The 21,575-nt window shown below is 36.6% G+C and overlaps 1 pseudogene; it reads right to left on the bottom strand.

The window, feature by feature from the left end:
- Positions 1 to 10,335: 10,335 nt before the first annotated feature.
- LOC117031508 (elongation factor 1-alpha 1-like) overlaps positions 10,336 to 21,575 on the bottom strand; it is a 28,567-nt pseudogene continuing 17,327 nt past the window's right edge.

Raw genomic sequence — 21,575 nt, 5'->3', positions numbered from 1 at the left:
TTTATTTATTCTTGTTTCCTTATAATTTAAATGTCCTGGGTCAATTTCCTCAGACATTTTCTGGCACATTTTCACTGTCTGTAAGAATGTTATTCTGCAACTTATTCTCTTTTTTCTTACAGTAATTTTATACAGGACCTAATCTTGATACATTTCTATTGCCAATTATATGAAGTTAGTTTTCCTGAACTTTTGAAATCACCTGTTTCAGGAAAAATGTTTAACATTACTGATCATTCTAAGTGAAGTGTTAAACAATCTAGTGGCTTGCTCTCTGAGTTTTCCTTGCTCTGTTTCTTTATCATTTTACCAGCTCTATCATAACAAAATACCACAGACCGGGTGACTTAAATAACAGAAATTAATTTTCTTACAGTTCTAGAGGTTAGAAGTACAAGATCAAGATTTCAGCAGGTTTGGTTACTTCTGAGGCCTCTCTCCTCACTACCTTCTAACTACTGCACATGACCACCACTTAGTTTTTGTGTTGTCTGTGTTCTAATCTCCTTTCTTACAAAAACACCAGTCAGATAGTACTAGGGTGCACCCATACAACTTCATTTTATCTGAATTACCTCTTGAAAGCCTCTATATCTAGAAAAAGTCACATTATGAGATATTAGGAGTTAGGACATCAACTTTTTTTTCTTTTTCTTTTCTTTTTTTTTTTTTTTTTTTTTGGTTAGGGGCATAATTCAGTTCCCTTCCTCATCTTTTATTTAGAATTCTCTTTCTTTTTCTCATTTGTCCCTATTTTGCTCAATTTGGATTCTAAGTCAGAAGTATATCACCGATATGAGTCACTTCCTAGAAGGAAACCCTAAGAGATCAGTTTCAAGACTTTCTATAAAGTACACTACCCCAGCTTAATCAATCCTTCTAACCCAGGGTCCTTGCAACCACTCAGTAGGAGAAGGCAACACCCTCCAGGTTTCACCTGTTTTCTTAAATTGGTGAAACCTATTTTCCAGGAAATAGTCACTATTTTGAGCTTCTTTTGTTCTCACATCCACAGATCCTCTCCCAGTTGATACTTCCTTCCCATATACAGTCAAAACCATGCAAGACTGGCTATTAGAGGTTTGCCTCCATCAACTTGTGTGTTAGAACTCGTAAACTTATAACAACCAGGAACTAGCTAGGCATTTAATGGCATGTCTTGGTGTTCCTAAGAACTGCCCTAGCCTCACGGGTATGCTGTGGCGTTCTCCTGCGGAATATTAAAAATTTCACAGATCAGCAGCAAGGTCTCTCTGGACCATGATGAAGCACAGAAGAGCAAGAGCTCTCATGAACAGTGTCTGAGCATAGACAAAAACAAGAACATTGCACCAACCAGAAACATTACCAAACACTCCCTCTCCTGGCTACTGAGAGTGAATGCTGCTTCCTTGACAATGAAAGCTTTGGCTTCACTCTGTTCTCTTCATTTCCTAAATAAGATTCACAATACATCCAGTCATAAAATTATTCCAATTTTCTTATATCACTAGATCCAAATCAAATTCCACTTCTTTGGAGCCTTCCCAAATTCATCCAACACAAGCCCAAAGTCTATAACAAACAATCCCTTACTGAGATGCCCCAAGATTCCTCATGGTGCACGATCTCATTTATTTCAGGAAGTCAATAAAACTGACTTTATTTGATCACAGATTTGTTTCTGATGGCATTTAATTGATGGGAGTCACCCTTATGTTTCCATCTTTTTATTTTTAATTTGTCCTAATATTTGATGTCTTTATGTTATAAATAACATATAATTGGGTCTTGTTCTTGATACATTGTGATAACTTTTACCTTTTAATTGGAAGGTTATTTAGTTTATATTTACCATAAACACCGATGTGGATGGGTTTAAGTATACCATAATGCCAATGTTCTCTGTCCCATTTCTTTGTTATCCCTCTTCCCTCTTTTCTACCGTCTTTTATATTAATTGAATATATTTTAATATAAGTTAGTACTCCACTTTATTGCCTGTTTGCTTATTATCTATACCTGCTTATTTTAAGTTCTTTTCTGCTGATTCCATTGTCTTTGTCATTTCACAACTTGTTCCTATTTACTAATTGTGTTCCTAGTTATTGGTGATATATTCTGGATTCTTCACACATTTAGCAATTTATCTATTTTTCTGTGCTTGCTTTAGAGTTTTCAGTGTGTATCTATAACTTATCATTATCACCTTCCAAATAACTTGAAACAATTTCACATGTAATTGTCCTACAGCAATGTGTTTACCCTCTTTCGACTCTTTGTGCTATTGTTATATATTTTTTAGATATGGTATAAACCTTCTGTTTCTGAATTATACAATCAATTTATTTTAGGTTAAGAAACAAACAAACAAATAAAACACTGTTTGCACAGATATTTACCATTTCTGGTGTTTTCTATTTCTTTGCGTAGCTACGAGTTTCCTTCTGTTATCATTTGTCTTTAGCCTGAAGAATTTCCTTTAATATTTCTTGTAGTCTAGATCGCTGACAATAAATTATTTCAGCTTTTGTTTGTGTGAAAACATCTTTATTTTGTTTTGATTTATGATTTTTAATGGATATAGAATTCTTATTGACACTCCCACCCCCAGCAATTTATTGATTCACTTCTTTGTCTCCTGGTTTCTGGGAAGTGACCATAATTTCTTTCTGATGTTCCCTACATACACAGTGCTTTTTTCCCCTCATTTTGGATACTTTTCAAATTTTCTCATTATTTTTCAATGTGATTATGATATACCTTGGTGTATTTTGTGTGTTTGTGTGTGCACGTGCGTGTGTGTGTGTATTCTCTGTTTGTCCCATTTCTTTGTTGTCACTTTTCCCTCTTTTCTACCAATATGTGTATCCTATTTGGTTAGTTTCAGTGAACTTACACAAGTAGATATGTTTTTCATGAAATCTGAAAATTTGTCACCATTACTGTTCAAAAATTTCCCCCAACTCTGTTCTGCACTTCCAATAGCAATTATATTAGATTGTTTGCGCTTCAGGTCACTGAGCTCTTTTCATTTTATTTTCAATTTATGTTTTCTCTGTGATACACTTTGAATAGTTTCCTTTGCCCTGTCATCGAGTTTAATGATCCTTTACAATGTTTGCTTCACTGTTAAGCCTTTCAATGAATTTTTATTTCTGATATTGATTTCTTATTACAATTTTACTTGGTTCTTGTACATAGTTTTCATATCCCTACTGATATTAGTTTTACGATTCTTTCATTATGTTCATAGTTTGTTTAATGTACTTGATTCTAATAGCTGTGTTAAAGTTCTTTTCTACTGATTCCATTGTCTTTGTCATTTCACAACTTGTTCCTATTTACTAATTGTGTTCCTAGTTATTGGTGATATATTCTGGATTCTTCACACATTTAGCAAATTTTTTATTGCATTCTTGTCATTATAGATGCTAAGTTCTTGAGTGATTTTTTTTCTAATTTTTTTTTTTTTTTAAATAGGTAACTTTTTTTCTGCAACAGTTAATTTACTTTCAGGAAAGATTGATATTTTGATGCTTGTTTGTAAGCTTTGTTAGGGTTGCTTAGAGTAGGTTTTACGCTAGAACTAAATTAGTCATCCTCCTATGGTATCACCTTTCTCTGTACATCTGGGAAGTCAGTGAGATCACTTTACTCTGGACTGTCAGAACTCAAACCTCTCTAATCCTTGTATGATCTTTTGTACTTTTCATGCTTACAAATTCTTGGTAATTATTCTTTCCCAGTAGATGTTCCATGTCTTACTTTGTAGTTTTTCTCTGTGCATGTTTACTTAGAACTTAGTTCACCTAGTTCAACCAAGAAGTTAAGGGTATTACCACGCAGATTTCTGGAGTCCCTTCTCGTCATACTTCTCTTCTTACTGGTACTTCACTGCCCCCCCACACACACACCCCTCAAAAAAAAAAAAAAATTCCAGCTACCACAATCCCCTCAGTCTTGGATCTGTGTCTCAGCTCTTCGAATAAATTTTTGGGCTCCCTCTTACAGAGGTCCAGAAAGACTCTAGAGTCAGAAAGCTAATATAATTGTGGAGCTCACCATAGTTGTTTTTCTTCTCTCTGCAGTCATGTTTATGTACTATCTTTTGTATCTGAAAACAGAAATTTCACATAAGTTTCCCAATTTTAAAGTTTTTTTTATATATTTTTTAATGTTGAAAAGCCTTAATTACCAATCCTGTATGTAGGCTAAATTCCAAATTTTGTGTTTTATAAGACTAGCTCTTAGCTGGAGCTTTCTCTGTATCTGGTCGCCATTGAATTCAACATGTGAAAGTACCCCAAATTGACTAAGTAATTTTTAACATAAATCATTAAATATTTATGTTAAAATATATAAACACACAAGATGAATAAATTAAACTCAACCTTGTGTAGCCTATTTAAACTTGGAAAGAAAGTATCGATGCAATCTTTTCACATGAATTAGTTTATATTAACATCTATCTTGAAGAATGACTAGGCTCTTACTATGTGAGGAAGGAAAGATCTGTAGGGCATTCATGCAAACCTTCTAGCATGAATAAAGGTTTAGAAGTCTGTCCATGCATGGAGTCCTGAATAAATATCTATAAACTTTATGTTATTAGACCTTGGGAACCGTGGGCTGTGCAATGTAAAGTGGTTGTTGTGGTGTGGTAAGAGGTCTTCATTGTAGGAGCGAAAGTAAGGAAACGATTGGGCTGCATATGAGCCTTTTAAAGGTATTTTTATTGCTGGCAGTAAAATTTGTGTGACTTCAATTTTTCTTTTGACTAGCATCATAGATTTGTGACAGAGTCTGGGGAAAAAAATCTGTAGTTCTAAAGGAAAAAGCCTCCATTCATGAGCCTGAATAGCTTCCTTGGTGTCACTATTTCAGTATTCTCTTGTAGCACTATTCAAAATGCAAGCATAGTCCCCAGAACGAGGGCAAGACCATTCCTGTGAATGCAAACAAAAAAATCCAAAGACTTATTTATATTTATTTTATTCCTTTCCTCCTTTGCCTCAAGACTATTTTCCATAGGGGGAAAAATGATTTAGAGTAAACTGATCATTTGGAAATACATAAAACACTGGTATCCATCTAACTTGGATCATTTTCATCACTTCAGACAAACCCCATTTTCGTCTTTCTCTAGGAAGACTCGTTCTGTCAAGATAGGCTGAACTGAAGCCAAGGTATGTGATTTATATGCTTCATGTTAGATTGGCAGTTCCTCCCTTCTCCTGGATGACTACCTTTACATCTAATTTTAATGTTCTAAAGTTTCAAATTCCTTTCTTTCCCTAGTAGCATGACTTGTATCTAACTTGTGCCATAATACTCTTATCAAAGCACTTTCAAATGTATGAAACTATAATGCAAATATAATGCAAATAAGGTATTAATTCAGAAAAGTTAAATTAAATGAATTCTAAATAGATAAAAATTAAATTAAATTTTTTCTTGAGAAGATAAACCTCACAAGAAAGAATGTGGTATTACATAAGGCTGAAAACAAAGAGACCTACAAATCATGGCAGTATCTATGTGAATGGGTTGTGACTACACTAATGAGATATCGCTGGTACCCAGGGCAGGCTTTCAGCTCCCCAATAGGGTTGAACACTTCCTTTGAATTTGCAAGAGTAAATCTTGCTCTTGTAAAACTAAAACATAGAAATAACACATTATTTTGTATCATCCATAAAATCTAAAGAAATGTCAGAGCAAGGACTTCCAATACAGCCTTTGGTAAAAGCTAAAACATTACTAAGTGCCCTCATTAAAGATACTACAGCCAAGCTTTCTTTTCAAACCAGATAAAATAATTTAAAAATTGCTAATATATTTTAGAGGGTTAGGCAATTATCAAAATGCATAAAGAAAACTTTTGAAAACACAGGTATTAAGAAGACTAAGATTTTCATAGAAATTTCAAGAGAAGGAAAAAGACTTGAAAAAGCAATTCATTAAGAAGCACAAAAGACATCATTGGCTATGATCTCCATGACATCAGCACCCCAAAACAATGTTCAAAAAGGATTCTTCAGTTGTACGTTAGCAAATACAGGGTAACCTTAAGTATGAGAACTGAAAAATATAAAACAAATGTCTACTTTTCAATAGTAACAGAAGTTGTCCAGTTTACTGCTGACTCTACAGGGAATTAATTAGTAAACTTCCTTTATCACCACCAATTTGAAGTCTTTGGAAAAGGAGACGGGAGTATAGACATGGAAAAAAAGTGTTGGAGGCAAGACATGAAAGAAATAAAGAATAATCTTCACTGAAACAAACCTATCTCGTATTTTAAAAGGGATACTAGCTAGTTAAAAACAGGGTCATTTATTGCACATGTTCTTTTGTGTGGAACAAAGTGTGCAAAAGAAATATTCACCTTGGAAGTTGGGTTTTCTGCTTGAATTCACATACCCATAGTACTGCTCACTTTTGATTTGCCTTAATGAATTTACCGTTCATATATTAAGCAATACTACAGGCAAGCGTCTGCTAAGTGTTACAAGCATACAAGTTCCCTATCTCTAGAACTCAGTCCAGCAAGAAGGGCAGGGATGAGACTCACAGGACCACTACAAATAGTATTTTTTAAAGTTGTACACTGTACATTGGTGCCAAATCTAAGTAGATGCTGTTCTCGTAGGCATCATAAATTTGTATATTTATTAAAACAATGTTTGGCCAGTGACAACAAATTATTTTATGCTCTTGAGTCTAGTGGTAATTTATTTTTCATTTTTGATGTAAGTGTTTGATAGGCTGCAATCAACAAGGCTTTAGGACCAGCTGCAGAAGAATTTAACACATTTAAAGAGGATTTTCTTTGATGAGTTAAGTGGAGCCCAAATACAGCCTCATGTTTTGATGCTCAAAAACTTGATTGGATAAACACAGTATCAATTACTCCTTTGAGGGTCAACTAAGAAGTTTCCAACACTGATAACTAAAATCAGTATGAAAACGCACAGATTTATATGGGCAACAGAACTATGTGAATCAGAATATTTGCATTTATGGAACCAGCACATTCTCTTCCTGCATGCACAACGACAAGGAAAGCCAAGCACATAATTAGCTTGGCTGATGAAAATTTGATGAAAATCAGAATAAGAGTAGTAACACAGATAAATACATATTTACTAGCAACAGGCCTAAGATACCAAATACATACACACACACACACACACACACACACACACACACACACACACACACACAGAGGGTACCAAAAAAAGTATATACATTTTAAGAAAGGGAAAAACTATAAAAATTGTAATACTCAATATATACTGATAACAAAAGATGAATGCAAGTCATGTTTGACTTCTGCAGTTATAAGAGGTGCTCAAACTGGTTACCATCAGTATAATTTTAATACAGCTTTTTCCTTTCTTAAAATGTGTATACATTTTTGTCTCTCTCTTTCTCTCTCTCTCTCTCTCTCTCTCTCTATATATATATATATATATATACATATATATATACATACATACATATATATACATACATATATACACACACACACACATGTCAAGTTGTGTGTATATATACACACACACGCACATACACACACACATATATATATACATATGTAATATTCATAACTGACTTTCTCTTTACATGAAGTTCATAATATTCAAACATTATTGGTAAATCCTAAACCCATCCTCTATAATTAGGATGTCATCATTAAAGGAGTAGTGATACCTGAAGTCTATTGGACACAGCCTTTTTGTTACATAGTATATATAGTATATATCCATGTCTAGCTCTACATCGATATATTTGGATGGCCATTAACACTGTTAGCATCTCTTCTCTTTTTCTTGGTTTTCATTCAACTTTTCTGACTGATGCATATTTCATTTTTATGTGTTAATGTCTTTCCATGGTCTCTGGTTCAACTGCTGGTTTTCAGATCCATAAGATTTATGACTACCATTTAAGTCATTACATGTTGACTTTTTAATTTGTGTCAGAGAACATAGTTGTTGAGTCGAGGATGATATGGAGCTTATTTAAAACTGCAGAATAATCAGAGTGCATATTCCTTGAGGGTCAGTCTTAATAATGATTAATAAAATACATTATTATGGCTACTAGAAACCTTCTCTTTTTTTGTAAATTAAAGTTTATTGGGGTGACAATTGTTAGTAAAGTTACATAGGTTTCAGGTTAATGTAGAAGTTATGAAACTTTGAATTTCTAGTTTATTTAAAATGGAGATTAAGAAAAATGGAGATTAGAAAAAATAATGAGATCTTATGGAACGCATGGTTTCACTACATATGGGAATGAAACAATATTTACTAACACAAGACATAAGAGAAATAAAGAACAACCAAAAAGTTGCCATAAAGATTTTGCAAGTCAAAAATATTACATTATCTTCCTAGTAGCCTACATGATCCACCAACTTATACAACAAAAATTGCACAAAAAAAGGTCACTAATGCTGTCGTGTCTGAAGATGTGCCTCTTCTAAGGTTCCACAACTTATTGAAAATACTGGTATTTTAAAGACCCCATAGTAATTAAATATTATGTCAAAATTGACTAATGCCTGTGACACGGATGGGGGGAAAAATAAGAGCAGTATCCCACGTAATCAGGCAAAGAAAGAATTAAAAAAAAAAATCTATTACCAAAATACTATTTAAAAATATTCAAAACCATACATTTTTCAGATGATAACTAGGTTAATGGGAAACTTGGCACATTTATATGTTTTCTTCCAATATAATGTTACTTCAATTTCTATTTGATTATTAAGCCCTTGTAAGATTACTCATATTAATTATCAAAGGACTACATATACCAAAAAGTGAAATGCAAAATGTGAATGCTACATTAAAATAAACCATTAATCTTCAACGAATTTTGTGCTTATGCTTGTTTGTTTTGACCAACACTTCCAAGACCCTAAAGGGTATGCATTTATCTAAAAGTCCAATGGGTTCTCTCTAATAGAAAAAAAGTAAGTAAGCTCAGATTACCTCTAAGGGCATGTCTAGTTTCACACTTTAGATTATTTTTTAAATCAAGATGTTTTCATTTCAGGTGAGAGAAATGCAACTAATACTTATTTAAGAAAAAAAAAAAAGCTTCTGAAACGTGCAGAGTAATATTGCTTTGGGGCACTGCTGGACACTGGGGCTAGACATAGGACTCACTGTCATTCTTTTCCTTTATTCTCAGACTACATCTCTCTGTGGTGGCCTCTGGCAACTCTGCATCATACTCACCCCTACCTTCTATTTAGAAGTAGTTCCTAGAATTAAATTTCATTCTCTTCATGCCCATCCCTGAATGAATCACTATGGCCAGTGAGAAGAACTACATCATTTGGCAAGGTCTGGGTTATTTAGCAGTATCTTGGATGTGGGTAGCAACAAGTATCTCCACAAAGGAAAATTGAGGTGCTATATCCATCTTTATGATACTGCTTCTCAGAACCTGGCTCGTAGTTGGCCCTACATAGATTGACAAATGAATGATCTATCTGTGTTCCTGTTCTGCAGTATTCTCATTCCCATCATATGTTGGATTATAGTATATTTTCTTTCAGACAATATACCTACACAAAGAAAAACATTGCTATTTTTTGCTTTTGCAAAGTACCATCATCTAGTGAGCAAGAATTATTCCTTTGAATCATACCAAACAAGTGAGGAAAGCACTATATGGATCTGATAAGATATTTCTGTCACTATAACTAGGCTCCCAGAATAATGTATCTTAATACAAATATTCCCTTTAATGCTTTATAATATGGTTTATATGCTTTTCATGCTTTATAATGCTTTATAATATAGTGCCTCCAACCTGGTTCCATGGTGAATCTTGGTCTTATAGTGCTGCATTCATAGAAACCAAGGGGATGAAACCTCCAGAGCATCCTTGTCCAGTAGGATTTTCTGTGATGATGGAAATATTTTCTTATCTATACTGCCCAACATAGTAGCCACTGGTCACATGTGGCTATTTGTTTTTCTCATTAAACTTTGTTTTAATGGGTCTCAAAATTCTGTGACAGATATTTGGTCAAGTTGTTTTCATTAAAAAGTACTGATCTTAAAACCTAATAACTTAAAAACTCTCTCTCTCTCTCTCTCTCTCTCTCTCTCTCTCTCTCTCTCTCTCACACACACGCGCACACACACACACACACACACACACAATGGTCCACAAAACATTCTCCTTTTCTTCTGAAGGTTTTACGATGCATTGTAATCATTAACCAGTCTTTTACTATTACACTTAGATGGCCAATTGAGACAAACAGTTCTGAGACTGTTCTTCCACCATTGATTAAGACTGGAGTGGCAGGTATAGGGGTAATACTCATTTAGCCTTCTGAGCTTTCTGGGCAGATTTGGTGATTTTGCCCGCTCCAGCTACTTCTTGTCCACTGCTTTGATGACACCCACAGCAACTGTTTAGCTCATGTCACAAATACCAAAATGGCCCAGAGGAGGAGAGTCAGAGAAGCTCTCAACACACATGAACTTGCCAGGAAACATATCAACGATGGCAGCATCACTACATTTCACAAACTTTGGGCCATTTTCCAGATTATTCCCAGAATGACAATCAATCTTCTTCAGCACAGCAAATCTGCAAGCAATGTGATCTGTGTGACAATCCAATCCAGGTGCATATCTGGCACTGATTTGGCCTGAATGGTTCAGGATAATCAACTGAGCCATGAAGCCAGCTGCTTCCATTGCTGGATCATTTCTGCTGTCACGAGTCACATTCCCATGGCAAACATCTTTGACAGACACATTCTTGACATTGAGGCCCACATTGTCCCCGGGAAGAGCTTCACTCAAAGCTTCATGGGGCATTTCAAAAAACCTTGCTTCATTTGTAACATTGACTGGAGCAAAGGTAACCATCATGTCAGGTTTGAGAACACCAGTCTCCACTCAGCCCAGAAGGACAGGACCAATACCACCAATTTTGTTTACATCCTGGAGGGGCAGACACAAAGTCTTGTCAGTTGGATGAGTTGGAGGCAGGATACAATCAGAGCTCCAAGCAGTGTCATTCCACTGGCATTGCCATTTTTACGGGTGAATTGCCATCCCTTGAACCAAGGTGTATTAGCACTTGGCTCTAGCATGTTGAGGGTTGTAGACAATTTTCTTAATGTAGGTGGTGATTTCCTTAACAATGTCCTCATATCTCTTCAAGCTATCGGGTGGCTCAGTGGAATCTATTTTAACACCAGCAATTAGTTATTTCACACCCAGTGTGTAAACCAGAAGGGCATGCTCACAGATCTGCCCATTCTTGGAGACACCTGCTTCAAATTCCCCAACACCAGCAGCAACAATCAGGATGGCACAGTCATGTTTTCGATAAATTATCTGTGTCCTGGGACATCCAAAATGGTCACATAATGTTTGCTGGTCTTGAATTCCCACAGGGAGATATCAGTGGTGATCCCAAGCTCACGTTCAGTTTTCAGTTGATCCAAGACCCAGGCAGACTCAAAGAAGCCCTTTCCCATCTCAGCAGCCTCTTCACATTTTTCAGTGGTTCTTTTGTCGATCCCACCGCATTTGCAGATTAGATGGCCTGCAGCGGTAGACGTTCACGAATCTATGTGTCCAGTGACAACACTGTTGATATGAGTCTTTTCCTTTCCCATTTTGGTTTGGACTTAATTGTGATTTACTACTGTGTGTTCAGAATACCTGTGGGGACAGAGCCCCAAAAAGCAGTTTCCAGGCTCTCGGCCTCACATAGAAAGATGCTGGCTCAGGTAGTAAATGGCCATCGACTGTGATCAAATGGCCAGCAGCTGTGGCTAGTTGGCCGTCAGCTGTAACCAGTGAGCCATTGGCCACTAATATAACTGCTGTGGCTAGCAAAAAAATGGGGGCTAGCATGAAGATGGTGGCTGAGCCTGCAAGTGGAGCAGTGAGGGTTGGGAATTGTGTGGCTCCTGTTTCCTGTTTCTGCAACACAGCCGCCAGCGAGAGTATAGTGGTGTGACTCCCCTTCCTATGGCTCCGTGGGTGTTCCTTTTGGCCTCACCATGTCCTGCATTCTTGTGTGGGGAGTGGGACCAGAGACCCCGCAAGCCACCCCACGTGACAACTGGTCCAGCGAGCAGAGTCCCCCGCACGACACATGGTGTAGTCGGCAGGATGACCCCACAGGCCGCCCCGCGTGACAAATGGCGCAGCGAGCAGGGTACGGTGTCAGCCAAAGCTCCCCGAAGGGCAGTGGAGCAGTTTGTGCATATGAACACTCAGTTGCAGGAAGACCAGGAGGAGCAGCTGCCTGAGAGCTGGAACCCCGTGGAGGGGTGGGAAGACGTGGACGTTTCCCCAACCAGCAGAGGCTGGAGAAAGCGAAGGTCCTTGCAGCCCTGTGAGCTGGGAAGTGCTTGCTGAGGCAGCCCGGATGCAGGACTTGTAGTCCCAGGAGGAAAGGCTTGCTGAGTCCTTCGTGGGAGCTGAGGGTGAGGTCAAGGTCATCCCTCACCCCCAGGACAGCCCTGGCGAATGACTATGGACTATGGGGAATTGCCTTCCACCCCTAATTTAATGGACCACTTGACTGTTTGTTTGGGAACATACCACCATGTAGTGGAACTGGCAGATATTTGCTTTTGTGTCTTGACCGGCCGCCATTGAGAATATGTAAGTACCTTGACTGTGAGTCGCTATTGTTCCAGCACGGTATCCTGAGAGCCCAGAGAGAGTGGCAGTGCCCTGAGAGCCCTGGCTGTGTCCAGGAAGTCTGGCTGTGCCCAGAGAGAGTGGCAGTGCCCTGAGAGCCCTGGCTGTGTCCGGGGAGACTAGTGGTACCCTAAGAAGCCCAGGAAGTCTGGCTGTGCCCAGAAGTACTGGTGGTGCCCTGAGAAACCCTGGCTGTGCCCAGGGAGACTAGTGGTACCCTAAGAAGCCCAGGAAGTCTGGCTGTGTCCAGAAGTACTGGTGGTGCCCTGAGAAACCCTGGCTGTGCCCAGGGAGACTAGTGGTACCCTAAGAAGTCCAGGAAGTCTGGCTGTGCCCAGAAGTACTGGTGGTGCCCTGAGAAACCCTGGCTGTGACCAGAGAGCTTGGCTGTGTCCAGGAAATAGCATTCACCTCCAGGCTCCTCACACAGGGCCCCTCGCGGAAGACGCTTGTCGCGTAGATTGTGAGGCGAGAGCCTGTAGGGGTGGAGTGTGGGGACAGAGCCCCAAAAAGCAGTTTCCAGGCTCTCAGCCTCACATAGAAAGGTGCTGGCTCAGGTAGTAAATAGCCGTCGACTGTGATCAAATGGCCATCAGCTGTGGCTAGTTGGCCGTCAGCTGTAACCAGTGAGCCATTGGCCACTAATATAACTGCTGTGGCTATGCTAGCAGAAAAGGGGGGCTAGCAAGAAGATGGTGGCTGAGACTGCAAGCGCAACAGTGAGGGTTGGGAATTGTGTGGCTCCTGTTTCCTGTTTCTGCAACACAGCCGCCAGCGAGAGTATAGTGGTGTGACTCCCCTACCTGTGGCTCCGTGGGTGTTCCTTTTTGGCCTAGCCATGTCCTGCATTCTTATGTGGGGAGCTGAGACCCTGCGGGCCGCCCCACATGACACATGGCGAAGTCGGCAGGATCCCCTGCACTACAATACCTAACATGAAATCTATCCTCTTAACATATTTTAAGGTGAGTATTATTGGATTGTTAAGTATAGGCACTATGCTGTACAGAATATCTCTAGAATGTGTTCATCTTACATAACTAAAACTCTACACCCTTTGATCAATAATTCCCTATTTCTCCCTCCCCCTGGCCTCTGGCAACAACCATTCTATTCTCTCCTTCTATGAGATTGATTATTTTAGATTCCTCCTATAAGTGGAATGATGTAGTATATGTTTTTCTGTGACTGGCTTATTTCACTTAGTATAATGTTCCTTAGACTCCATCATGTTGTACCAAAGGTAGGACTTCTTTTTTAAGGGTAAATGATATTCTGTTTTATGTACATATCACATTTTCTTTATCCATTTATCTGTCAATGGATATAGTGAATACTGTTGGATATAGTGAATACTGTTACAATGTATATGGGGGTACAGTTATTAATTAGGGATCCTAATTTCAATTATTTTTGGATATATACCCAGAAGTAGGATTGTTGGATCCTATGGTAGTTCTATTTTTAATTTGTTGAGGAAATTCCATGGTGTTTTCCATAATGGCTGCACCATTCTACTATTCCATCAACAGTGTAAGGGATTCGTTTTCTCCACATCTTCATCAACACTTATTTTGTGACTTTTTGATAGCAGCCATCCTACCAAGTGTGAGGTGATATTTCATTTTGGTTTTGATCTGCATTTCCCTGATGATTAGCAATTTTTAACATCTTTTCATGTACCTGTTGGCCATTTGAATGTCTTCTTTGGAGTAATGTCTATTCAATGCCTTGTCTATTTTTAAATCAAATTTTTTTGTGTGTGTTTTTTTGTTTGTTTGTGTCTTTGTTTTATTTATTTGTTTTTTGCTATTGTGTTGTAGGAATTCCTTATATATTTTGGATTTAACCCCTAATCAGATAGGTGCTTTGCAAATAATTTCTGTCATTCCGTAGGTTACCTTTTCACTCTGTTGACTGTTTCCTTTGCTGTGCAGAAGCTTTTTAGTTTGATACAGTCCCACTTGTCTATTTTTGGTTGCCTGTACTTTTGGTGTCACATCCAAGAAATCATTGCCAAGTGAAGTAGTTTTCCATTATATTTTTTTTGAAAAGTTTTATAGTTTTAGGTCTTCTGTTTAAGTCTTTAATCCATCATAAGTTGATTTTTGTGTGGTAGAAGATAGGGGTCCAATTTCATTCTTTTGCATGAATATCCAGTTTTCCCAACACAGCTATAACTTAATAAAATCAAATTCTGATTTTTCAAATTTGGCAATGAAGAAAGAAAATTCACACGGGGTAGATATTTAGACTTTCAGCTCCAGTTCTTTTTTTGTGATAAACTATCTCTGACTCACAATTACCACATATTTTATCTTCTGATTCATTAGCACTGTGTTAACCATGGCTATCTGAAAAATCCATGGTTTTTCACTTCAGTGACCTCTCATGATTTAAGGTTGTCTAACCTCAGAGCAGTCCTGGGGAGTGTTTTCTTCTTTGTTGCACTTTGCCAAAATTGAATATAGTATTGTCCTTTGAGAAAGTCTGAGGAAGACTGAGACATTTAAATAAGACTTTACAAGTCTTGAGTTATCAAAAACAAAGCAAAGCAAACAATCAAAAGAAATATGCTGCTACAAAAAGAAACATGATTAGATAATCTCTTTTTACAAAATAAGGCAATTAAGATAAGAATAAGAAAAAAAAAACACAAATTGGGAATGCCTGGGTTTGTATCTCAACCCTATAACTTATCAGACATGAGACCTTTAACAATTTCTTAACCTCTCTATGCCTCAGTTTCCCCATATGTAAACTAGGATAACAATAGTGTCTACCACATATTGTTGAGGATTAAATTGAACACATGCAATATACTTAGAACAGCACCCAGCAAGTGGTAAGTGTTTAATAAGAATTAAGTATTCTAATCATTATCAGTGTCATCAACATGATCAGAATATGGTCTCTATAGAGATGTTTCTCTGCCTACTGACAGAAATTGTCTGCTTTACCTCTGGATTTCACTCAAGCACAACAGAATCCTTCAAAGTACAGAGCATAGATAATAAGTTTTACCCTGTCATTATGTTATTTCCCAAACTCCAGAATTCTTCTCTGTTAATCCCTAAGATGGACATTGGTATAATAACAGCCTTTTAAGGGTGGTCTTTCCCCTACTTTTTAAGGTGTGACTTCAATCAGACAATCATATCAGAGTATTCAAATAACCTATGGAAATTGTAAACATAAAATCAGTCTCAAACTATTTCTTAAAAGGGCTGCAAATTTTATAAAGCACCTACATAGTATTCACTACTCATTTGACCTGATTTTCACAACAGTCTATAATATAAAGTTTCAGCATATACATTCCATAAACAAGAAAACTAAATATCAAAGAAGCCAAGAGTTAGGTATGGAGTCGTTGTCATGATTAGGAAACAGGGAGTTCCATTCTTAAACCCAGGTCTTAAAAGTCCAAATCCACAGATATTTCTCTTTTCTTTTCTTTCTAAACCTTAAGCTTTTTTATAATGAGATTTATGTGGTCAGGGTTACTTTGTGGATAAAACAGAAATGAGAGGTGAAGATGCTATAATTTACATTTTTTTCAAGGCTGCAAGTTCATTCAAAAAACATGAAATTGTACAATTTGCTATTTGAGCTATCTTGCTATACCTCAGAAATCCAAATAAACTCCATAAACTTTAAAGAAAGAAAAAAAAATCGAGCTCACTGTTCTATTAGGAATGTGCAGTTTTAACTTCAGCCTACTTTAAATTAAAAATGTTAAACTATTAAATTACATTTTATTTTGTACTCTAATGTCTTGTTTCTGTTACATATCTGCTACCTAAAAACATACCTTATTACTATTGAAATTTAGACGCGTATGTACTTACTTCCATATCAACTATTATTTTCTCTTTGGGAATAATTTTCATTGTTGTACTTTCATACACATATTTTCTCACAGTTTCTTCTTCAATCTCAAATTCTTTAATTGGGGATTTTACTTAAAAGAAAATGATAAAAGACACAAAGAGATTTGATGTCCAAGCAAAGCACCTAACTGAAAAGTATTCAAGTGAATTCTATTTTTGTTATCTTACAATAAAACTTCAAAGGAAATGATGGAAGATTTTCAGGCACATAACTGTATTAAAAAAATGTTTTTAAATGATGAAAAGCCATGTAGATGAATAGGTCTTTATAATTGCATGTGTGGTTGCCAACTAGACTCCTTCTAGCTTTTCATTTATTTTATCTCTGGCTTTTTTGGTGGGTGGAGTGGCATTCTCAATAACTTTAGTACAACACTTAAATATACTACATAAAAAGCTTTATTTAATCAAGGACTATGATTTTGTGATGCCATTCCTGACCCACAATACAAGACCTGGCTCTTAATGCATCAAGATATCTGGTTACCATGACTCTAATTACCATAATTTTTACACCTATTAATTTTGTCTGTAGAATTAATTTCCATAACTTATGACTTGAAACAAAAACATCAGCCTTGTTCCATATTTTCCAAGAGCAGAATTATTATAAACCTCATAAATGCCAAATGTTATTATCATTTTTTAATCTTTTTTGCTCTGAATCCTCCAAACTGGTTCCCTCTTATTAAAATTCAAACAGCTGTGAAATGGCCAGGCGATTTGAAGATGAAAGTAAATGTGAAGTGACTTTCATCCATGCTGAACAAATAGAATATTATAAACATACTTTCCAGTTGAAGTTACATAAAGCAAATTAAGAAATACCTAGGGCTATAATTTACTACAAAAATGTTTTTTAAATTTCTGACAGTTTCATTTAACTGACTAATTAAATTTGCTTGTAGGCATTTTAGAGATGGAGTCTAATAACTGTACTGTCATTTGGGAAGAAAATGAAAATTACATTTTTTGTGAGAAATATGTTTGTAATGGTCTGGGTCTCCAACTAAACATTTGACAAATATCTGTAAGTATTTATGCCTAGTTGTATTAGATAATAATGCCAATTCTATTAAAAGGTAATTAAAAGAAAATCCCACATGTAATAGCTTGGAAGTATAAATGTGTATTTTTTTAAAGGACCTGCAAAAAGGAGAAGTTCAAATAGAGTATTTTTATCATATGAACAATATGTATTTGTTGTATATTTTGTTTACTCATTTCATAGATATTAACATGTGAAGATGACCCATTTTATAATTCTTTATCTTTGACTGCGCGCTGCTTCTTCCCATGAATGACAGACAAATCCCATCCCCAGGAGTCTGTGTTTCCTAGATGCCAACCAGAATTGTTGTGGAGGTCTTAGAACTCAGTTTCCTAGTACACATACTTCTACGTTGAGAGGGCTAATAGCTTTTTTGATTTCACTCTAAAGAAACCCAAAATACAAACTCTTTTTTGAGGCATGTTTTAAGACTGCAAGGAAAAACATTCAAATAGAGTTTCGCAAATAGTGTCTTTAGGTAAATCTTAGAATGAAATACCCTACAATCTTCTATAATTATACCCCTGGATTGTGAATAATGGTCAAAACACTGATTTTCTCCTTTTATTCTCTTTAGAAACAATCTAAGATCTTGGCATGTAAAATATAAAGCACCTGACAACACTTCATAATTACCTCCTTTCATTATATGTAATTGTGTTATTCATTTCATGAAAATGACATTTAAGAGAAAAATGGGAAACCTACAATTATATAATTATTTTGCCAAACACCAAAGCGTATATGCTCTGTAAAACCCAGACTAGCTCCGGGTTTAAAATTTCACTGAATGTATGTGCAAAATTATCCACTTTTATTTTAGTTCTTCTCTTACCTTCCATTAACCTGTGAACTCTCTAAAGCCATAAAGTGGTACTTTCATTGGGCAATATCCTTCAGCCCCTAGTATAGTACCTGACACACAGCAATCACTTGATATGCATTTACTGGTGTGACTAGACCAAAATGATTAAAACGACACTAAATTAACAGCGTGTGGCATTCAGGAAGGGGAAAGTTTTAAAAATCAATCATTTGTGGGCTTTATGATTCTTGATGCTCTAATAATTTCACATTTTCTCCCTGATTTAAAAAAAAACAGGAAAAAAATCAATGTTCAAATTTGTAGGAAAATGAGAAAATATTTCCATTACAGTAAAGTTTACACTACTATTGTTGTTAATTAGAGAAAACTGGGACAATTCCTGTACTTCTGATTTCTCTTGCTTGCATAGAAAATTTAAATTGACAACACTACAGCCCCTCCTACCCTCCCACTTCATTTTTAACAAGCAACTTGGAATCAAATCATAACCTTGGCCTACAACTTCAATCTACACTCTAAGCCATACTTTATGTAGACATTTTACATGGTCCGTTTTTGCCATGTTTCCAGTGTTGAAGTCAACCAGCCAAAGACTACTAGAAACATAACTGTATCACACAGAGTTAGGTTTATTTAGCTTTCTATAGTAAATGAGAGCATATACCAGAGGAACCATGGGAGTCTCAGTGAAAGGGAATTTGAGGAGGTATCTTATAGGATTTGTGCTTGTTCTGGGTGATTTTAAGGCAAGTTTAAAGAAGTGGTGTCAATTTTGAATTGGGTGGCATTGTGAAGTGAAGATAGTTTGGTCATTGGATATTTTGGTAATTTTTTTTTTTTTTATCCAGGAGACCTGAAAAATTAAAGTAGGATTGTAGCTTTCAAGGGTAGGGAAACAATAAGCACTGACGTTAGCCAGAAGACGGGGATGACTAGTTGTTATTTTTGTTATATATTTTGGTTGCCTAGTGTACTTGTCTCTATCTTATTCCGATGGAGAAAATGACCTAAAATGGTTCCACGCCACGTGAAACTGAGCTAAAATGGTGGCCTGAGCAGAGAGAGAGGTCCCCAGCCTAAGCCCCAGCCCACTTCCGCATAACCCCCTCCAAGCCACACCCCGAGCCAATCACCAGACGACACCTACCCCTTCCCCGACTCAAGGAAGTCCCCAACCCGTAAAAACCTGCTCAAAACCTTGCTAGGGGCTCAGTCTTTGGGAAGGATCCCGCTGAGCCCACAGGTGTAATAAAGCTGAACTTCCTAACTCTCTGAGTGCCGCTTGGCTTCTTTCCAGTCCTGGTAGCCGTAACAATTCCACCATGGTGGCAGGGTGACCTTTTATGAATTTTGTTTATAGTCTGCAAATGTGTGTGTGTGTGTGTGTGTGTGTGTGTGTGTGTGTGTTTGAAAACACACACATAAGTGAGAGTTTCTAGTTGGCAGTATCTAATACCATTTTTCCTTTTCTTATCGAACTTTATCATAATAATTTGTAACTATTATTTTTTTAATGTGAATTAATACTAGATAGGTGATGAGGAGGTTGTCCTTTAGTGACTGCTTTATCTAACACATACCCAGTCGTTATTAAGGCAAGTCAAATCTGCCTTTAAAATGAGTTGGTCAAGAAAACCCATATAGATGAAAAAATTGATCTGGGTTCCACATTCCCATGCCATAAGCAAAAGCAGAATGTTTGATAACAGAAATATAAGGTGCAAATTGAAAATCTACTATTCTTCTTAGAAATCTCTGTTACAGGTAGGATTTCTTCAAGTCTCATCAGACTACAGTTCAATCTAGCCTTGAGAGGTACTTGCTTGATATGATACTATATAATTCTTGGTGCAAAAAAAAACACTTTATCTGATGTAAAAGCAGGCTGAGATACTTCTTTTTATTTCCAGTACTCAAAATAGAGAAAATTAACTGGTATAGATCAGGAGAAAAGAAAGTGAGCTCATATCAAATCGGACTCATTGGGAACAAGAGCTTAGGTTCAGCAGTCGATGTTAAATAAGGGTAAACCAATGCCTGATTTAAATACCCAGGTTGATAAAAGTGAACCATGTACTTTTGACCAAAAGATCGCCTCAATCACACCTGTTGGGTCTTAAGCAGCTTGCCTATGAAAGACGTAGAGACAAGCAATGTGATGGAGAATATGTGTGGGTCCAATATTATTGGAAGAGACTCACCAAAAATGACATTGTCCCATGATATCAATGTCCCAGATATTAATGACTCTAGCTCGAGACATACACACACTGGTTTAAATCACAGGAATAATAAAATTTTCCAAGAGAAATAGAGGGCTTCTAAAATATCTAGTAGCAAATTAACTATTTAGGACATTTTTTCTATTTTAGAGAGTGGCATTCACTTGGCATTTTGCTTTATATTTATCACTATACTGTAAACAACTAGAATGCTAACAGTCTTTGATCCCTCTGATCAAGGTTTCTATTTTATCAGAAGTTAAGTTCAAAAATGAGTTATGGAAATTAAGATTTAAGTTAATCCCAGATGACCAGTACTGTAGAATAATAAATGGAACACAAAGACCCAGATGAAGCAGACTTATTTAATTGTGAAGGCATCATGCAAGTAGTTTCCTTCCTCAGAGAAAAATCTTTATATGAGTCAGTTTTCCTTCTGAAGAGGATTATGGGTCTATTAATTAAAAGGATGTAGAATAAAGGAAATTCTAGCATAAATATTACTTCAACTACAAAAGGTTAATAATCGCAAAATATGTTTTTTTCTAAAAAAAGTTATTTTCATTCAGTATTTTCAAGGGCTTCTGGTTGTGCATTTCCAATCTTAAAGATTGACAATTGCAGCAATTTCCTCAGACTGGTTCTGCCTCTCTCAGATGCCCTCGCACAGTCTCCCTCAAACTCTCACTCACCAAAGCAGAAAATGTTGGCCACATTCATAGAGCTAAAAACTAGAGACAGAAATAAGATTCACATAATAAAATAAAAATAAAGAGGAAGGAGAGTTTGCTTAGCAGCAGGAGGCTCTTCCTGCAATATCTGGTCTATGAATATACATTTAAGATTTCAGGAGGTACTGGGCCTAACAATCCTAATGTGGGTACATAAATCTAG

The sequence above is a fragment of the Rhinolophus ferrumequinum genome, chromosome 12, assembly GCF_004115265.2.
Source record: "Rhinolophus ferrumequinum isolate MPI-CBG mRhiFer1 chromosome 12, mRhiFer1_v1.p, whole genome shotgun sequence".
Lineage (NCBI taxonomy): Eukaryota > Metazoa > Chordata > Mammalia > Chiroptera > Rhinolophidae > Rhinolophus > Rhinolophus ferrumequinum.
This window is presented reverse-complemented; position numbering and strand designations above follow the sequence as displayed.